The sequence below is a fragment of the Azolla caroliniana genome, unplaced genomic scaffold (genome assembly GCF_043228905.1).
Source record: "Azolla caroliniana isolate FFs.n. ecotype wild unplaced genomic scaffold, voAzoCaro1.0.p SCAF_11, whole genome shotgun sequence".
NCBI lineage: Eukaryota > Viridiplantae > Streptophyta > Polypodiopsida > Salviniales > Salviniaceae > Azolla > Azolla caroliniana.
The window spans coordinates 2,796,824-2,803,800 of NW_028230446.1; positions in this window are offsets into that span (position 1 = coordinate 2,796,824).

Below are 6,977 nucleotides of genomic sequence, written 5' to 3' on the forward strand. Positions count from 1 at the left end.
CATACAAGAAATCATTTCAAATGGGAAGGTGAATTTGGAGTATTATGTTTCAAAGGACAAATGTGCACAATGGGGGGTTGAAGCTTGGCAAGATTAAGAAGTTACCATAGAACATTCATGTAAGAGAATATCAACAATAAGAGATGAACGAGTTTGATGAGGTGGGAGTTCATTCCTATAAAAGATGAAACATAATACATTGGGTATGGGTAAAGCATTTGAGGGTGATTGTCGATGTGAACAAGGAGGCACACGTGTATGAAGATGTATTTGAGCTTTGCCACGCTATCAAAGTCTTTATCTCAAACAATAAAGAAAAGAGATTCCCCTTCATAAAGGTAGTTAACCTTCTTATATAGGCTCAAACGCTAGGCCCTTGTATGTTTCACAATCGGTAGTTTTGTTTTATAAAAATTGGCCAAGAGATGAAACACTTTAAAGCTATCCCCTACTGTAGGATTGAGATAACTCAATCCTCACCCTTTATTTCTTATGAATTAACCCAACATAAAATAATTTTATCTAGTTGATGTACGTTTGGAGCTATTATAAGTGAACTCCAAAATAGGAAACTATTGTTTCACTTATTAAGTTTCTTAGAGACACATCCTCGAAGCATATCCACCATGACCTGATTAGCTTGTTTTGTTTGTCAATTAGTCTAAGGGTGGTCTATGGAAATCATGCTCAAAGTAATTTCTAGTTTCTTAAATACTTGCATCCAAAAATCACTAGTAAACTTAGTATCTCTGCCGCTTGCTATATTCATCAATTAGTCGTTCAATCAAAATAACTTATTGATGAGTTGGTAAGCAAAGTTTTGTTGTCGTGGATTTTCTTAGAATAAATTTGGCGATTTTTGTTAATCTATCAACGACCACTCAAATAGCATCACGATATTTTTTAGTGCTTGGTAAACTAATAATTAACAATGGGCCTGATTTTGACTCAAACCGAACCAAACCATTAAACCGTAGTTTAACAGTTTATTGGTTCGAAGATAAATAAACAGTTTGGTTTAGTTTTAAATGTTATTATTCGGGTTGATTTTGAATTTCATGATTTAGCTGTTTATCTGTTTCGGTTTATGTGGTTTGGTTTAAAGGTTTATAGGTTAAAAAATACTCCTAAATTTTCCCTATAGGCTCTAACTTTTAACTTTTTATGTTAGACCCTAGTTTTAATTTATTAAATTTTATATGCATTATATGTAGAGTCTCCTTTTCATTTATGACAACCAAATTTATGATAAGTATGATGACCAAAATTATAATAAGTATGATGATCAATATCTGTAAAAAGTGGTTTGGTTTGGTTTGGTCTTGATTTATGATAAACCGATTTTATTTGGTTCTAAATTTTCTGTAAACGGTTTGGTTTAAATGGCTTCATAATTTTTAAATAGTTTAGTTCGATTTTTATTATAAATAAATGGTTTGGTTTCAAGGCCAAGAAACCAAACTGAACTGAAATCAAACCAGGCCCATTGCTACTAATAATGAAATCCATTGAAATACTTTCCCACTTGTTATTAGGAATATCTAAAGGATGTAAAGGACTTGTATCCTTAATATATTGAGCCTTGTTAACTTGAGATTGGTGACATTTAATCATATAATCTTCTACATGATGATGCATTTTACGCCTAAATTTTGAGTAGAGATAAAAACAAGTGTACGATGTACCCTGAGATGCCTTGTTGAGGGTGCATCATGACAATCCAAAATAGATTTCTTTTTCTACCTTAGGCAAGTTAGGGACACAAACCTTTCCATTACATTGGAGTAGAATGTTTGTAATGTAAAAGGTTTCTTTGGAGGATGAAGTGTTTATGGCATCTAAGCTAGATTAAACTCTAACTCAAAACTTTCTAAAATAATTTTCATGAAGGTACTTTCCTAGATGATGTTCATATAGATCAGATTTAATTTGAGTGAAGTTAAGCATATTAACTTCATGAATACAACTCAAAGAATTAGTGACAATGTTCATGGATCCTTTACACTATCATATAGAAAAATCGAAACTATATTCAATGAGTTCTATCCATCATGCCTTATGACCCATGATGTCTTGTTTGTCACAAAGATATTTCAAGGATTGATGGTTCATAGTTACCGCAACATAATTTCCATATAAGTGATATCTCCGTGACTTAAGTGCATGTATGGTTGAAAATAGTCCTTTTTTTTAACTAAGTACCAACACCAAGTAGGAGTAAGTTTCTTAGTCTCAAATGCGGCGGTTTTGGCATCTTGATACAAAACTACCCTACTGCATAATCACTTGCATCATTCTCAACCTCATTTAAGGTTTAAATGGGCCTGGTAAGAGAAGTGAAGGAGCCTGGCGCACATTTTCTTTGAGTGTTCTAATGGACTCATCTAGATGACCATTCCAATGGATTGGTTTTGTAGGCTTGTGTGTTTGACCTATTAAAAGGTTTGTAAATGGTGTCGTCAATTGGGAGTAATTGCAAATGGATTTTCATAGAAACCCACAAAACCTAAAAAATGAACGTAGTTCTCAAATGGTACGAGGAGTACGTCATAGTTTGACTTTCTCTATTCGAGAATAATAAGTTTTTACACCTCGTTTCGTGATCAAATGTCCAAGATATGTAATCTACTTCTTAAAAAACTTACATTTCAATATCTTGGCATAAAAACACTGGGTCATTTAGAACATGTAATATGTCGCATTCCTTTATTGATAAATACATGAGATGTCAAGAATTACAATTTTTTAACAAACTTTCAAGAATGTATCATGCATGCGCACATGACTTTTAAAAACATCAATAAAAAACACAATTAATATTATGAATATTTCAAATTTAACCTGTATTCTCTCAATTCATACACATATTTAGCCAAACATTCGCTTAGATTACGAGAATGCTTTCAACTATCATTGTAATATGGTTCATTTTACATAATGTTGACTTTGAATCCAATTGAACAATTTTAGAAACACAATTTTAATGCTATATTTCTCTCTAACTCCTATAAAGCTTGTTATATTAAATGAGCAAATTGCATTTTTGGGTATAATTAGACACATATTCACAAGTAAATATCACATTATATACCTCACATGCCCAAAAACTTCTACGAACATTATGTCCCAATCATATATGAACAACCTAAATGTAAAATCAAGTGAGCAACAATGTTGACTTAATATTATTCTGTACACTCGAAACTAAATAACCAAGATTAAAGAGCTCAAAAATCCAAGAATAAAGTTAAATTCAATTATATTAATAAAGAAACAATTATAACCAACATTTGTCATACAATCGATAAGTTCATCATCATTTATTCAATAAAAATTATACCTAACAACCACATACTTTGCGAGTCAACCAATACAAATATATGATAGACAATTAAAGTTTGCAAACCAATCAGATAGTGTAAAGAAATGGTACTCAAACAAATAATCTTATATTCCAAAAAACAAGTTTAGTGTTACAATTTTATAGTTACAAATACAAACTAATATACAATCACTCTATTAGGAGGTCTAGAACAGGCTGCTCTCCATGATCAGTTGATAGTGGTGCTACATCAACACCATGTTCTATCTCCTCAATTGAATCATGTATATTGGAACCCGATGCATCTTCTATCATGATATAGCAAGATTCAAACCCATGACCTTATGTTACATGGGTCAAGCTCTTGACAATTAAACTATATATTGCAATACCAAAGATATTATTTTCATTTAAGTTTTACTATAGAAAATAGATGTATATTCCAGATTTCTTTGGAACATTCTAGAAACTTTAGGAGTACTCCTAAGAACACTATAAAAGGAGGCACAAGGCATTATTTCGAACCAAATCGGTTCAACGCCAGTCTTAAGCCTCCTAGCTACTACTGTACATTCTCTTAACATAATATATATCTTTTGTTATCATCATTCTCTCTCTCTCTCTCTCTCTCTCTCTCTCTCTCTCTCTCTTTCCTTCTCTCGAGAGTTCTACACCTCCTTTAGGACTAATCCTCATCTTTAATACTAATTCCTTCTCTGTCTTAGTGTTGTTCCTGAAGTACTTCTCTTCTTAATATTGTTCCTGACAGTTTGAACCGATTTAGTCTCCTTCCTTCTCTTCCTTTTATCTTCTTACTTCTCCCTCCCTTCATACTAATCTCTTATTCCCCTTTTCTCTCATACTATGGCCACTGTTAACGCTCAAGAATATCAATCCGTTTTCTTGGAGTTGCAATGCTTGAAAGAGAAGTTTCTCGCATTGGAACAAGAAAATCAACGACTATTGGGGGAGCTTCAACAAATCTCCTTAGAGAAGCAGCAGACGCAACAACAACATGGGGAACTAGCATTACACGTGCAACAACTCGAAGCGACCATTGTATCGTTGCAACAACAAGGACCAAGTGTTATGGGCATGACCATTTAATATCCCGTGGTGAGAATTTACCATAGTATTCTATACACGTGGATAAGTGTGAGGGTTAAACGAGAGTGTAAAGAAGGGGAGGATTACTTTTAATCCTTGGGATTGAGACAACCCATTAGGTCAAGTGTGAACTTGCCTGGGGGCCTTGGGTATTGCTATAAATAAGAGGCCTAGCTACCCTCATTTGATTATCTTTTGACTACATCGAGACTCTGCTCTTGTGGTGGGTCAACTCTTGTAGCGAGCACGCCAGCACTAGGTACGACTCGACGCCACGGCGGTGGTATGGGATGCCGATCGAGGCTCGAGTCCGTCTCGATCCCTTCGATCGGGGGTGGTCGGGTGGATCGGCACCCTTCTTTCTCTTTCTCCTTTCTATCTATCATTAGTTTATCCTTATCTTAAGCTTACTTTAGTACCTAGATCTCTAATATTTGGTATCAGAGCTATGTACTAATGTTTCTTTGTTTGTCTTTTGTCTTTTGATTGATGGTGATCGATCGATGTGCGGTTGGCCTTGATCCAGACAACGATCAACAAAGAACTTCGATAACTCTTTCCGTAATTTTTTTTTTTATTCTCTCTTCTTCCATCTAATCATGTGTTTAGTTTATATGTCATTTTTTTTCACTAAGTCAATGATGTTGTAGTGGTCTTTAATTGATTATCTAAAACGTTTACATATGTGCACGAGGTCAATACCTCGTTTGACATATAAATAATATGTGATGAGTGTCGTATCCTTGTCGGGAAAAGGATGTTGGTGGCCTTCCTCACATTTTTGTGAGAATGGCGTTGTCACCATCCCTTTTTCAACAATTTTTTATTGTTGACAACCCCATTGATGACCTCAATTTCGTTACGTAAAGAAACGCCTATAGCCATAATGATGTTGAGTACGTAGGGCTTGACCCACTTCAAGTGAGGTCGCTCCAATGACACATGTATCCAACATCCCTCCCTCGTTACATGGATACGATGCCACCATGAGCTCGTTCTTACAAGAGGCATTCGTAATGACGTGACCATGTGATGGGCCACGTGGGCCTACTACGAAACGAGGGCTCATTTGGCTTGACCATTAGGTTGCACTTGGGCGTATGCCATCGTAATTACGAGACTTGAGGTTAGGTAACGTACCAACATAGTTTTGGTAAATGAGGGCAAAATAAGGACCCTTGACATATATGTTCTTTTAAAAAATATATATATGATCAAATGCCTCGCATATCTCTTATACGCATCAAATATTAAGCATTCAAGAAGAGCAACTTACTTGGTTGGCTCAAGTGTTTAATGTATTTGTTCTCGAGATCTCGAGTTCAAATATGACTAAGACCATACAACATCCTTGATACATATGACTATGACACATGTTTAGACTTAAGGTCTAAGTGCACCTCGGGGTCCTCGTAATAGGACTTAAAGAGCCGAAACCACATATGTGGGCAAAGAAACATAGTTTATTGTTAACATTTTTTTCATGTATAAACTACTCATGACGCGAACATACATGGTTGAGCCTCAGGGAGCCGCCATGAAAAAATCGATATAGAGATCAAGGAAAGACATTAAATTGTCACCCCCATGGTTTTTAAAACACCTTTGTGTTACCATAGTAACCTGATCTTGAACCTTATCTCATACATCTAGAGGGGTATTGACTTGAGATCATGATATCAATTAATGTTTGCCCATGATATGTTTACATCACGACATGATGTTATGACTATCTCTCTGACCTTATCCTATTTCTTTTCCAGAAATTATCTTTAATGGCTCAAATTAACGACCCGATGTCATCCGCTCAAGCGGAAGGAACTCAAGGGAATCCTCCTGGACAAATATCCACTGAGATGTATTTGGCACAAATAACCCAATACCTTAGTTTCACCGCTCAACAAATGACCGAACTTCGGTAATCTCAAAGTGCTCTTGAGGCACGTGTCATTAGTCTACAACGTGCGACTAATAGACCTGATGAGCGACAAGGTGAACCATCATTTGTCGTTAAGCCATTTACGGGAGACAAAAAGGAAAGAACCGAAGAAGCAATCTGCACATGGCTGGGACGATGGGAGTCTCATTTTGAGCTCTATCCCACGCCAGATAGTACGAATATTGCATATGTCGGCCGAGAACTCTGGGGTAAGGTCGCCGCTTGGTGGCGTGGGCTCCGTACTATGGGGAAATTGCCCGATACTTGGACAGATTTTGTCACGGTTTTTAAGGGCCAATTTCTGCAACCTCCCTCTCGAACTGAGGCAACACAAGCTTTAATGAACCTCTCTAGTAGGAAATTTTCCTCGCTAGAAGACTATGTTCACCATGCTAGAACCCAAATCCAAAAATCGGGTCTACAAGGGGACAATTGGTTGATAGCTTGTTTTGTCAATGGCATCCCCAATTTGGACTATCATTGGATAGTGCACGATAAGGATCCAAAATCCTTCGAAGAGGCCATTGAAATAGTTCTTCGCTATCAACGCACTTCGAAGAAGGACCACAACAAGCCCAACGAAGCGCCCAGGACTAAGCAGTCGCAATT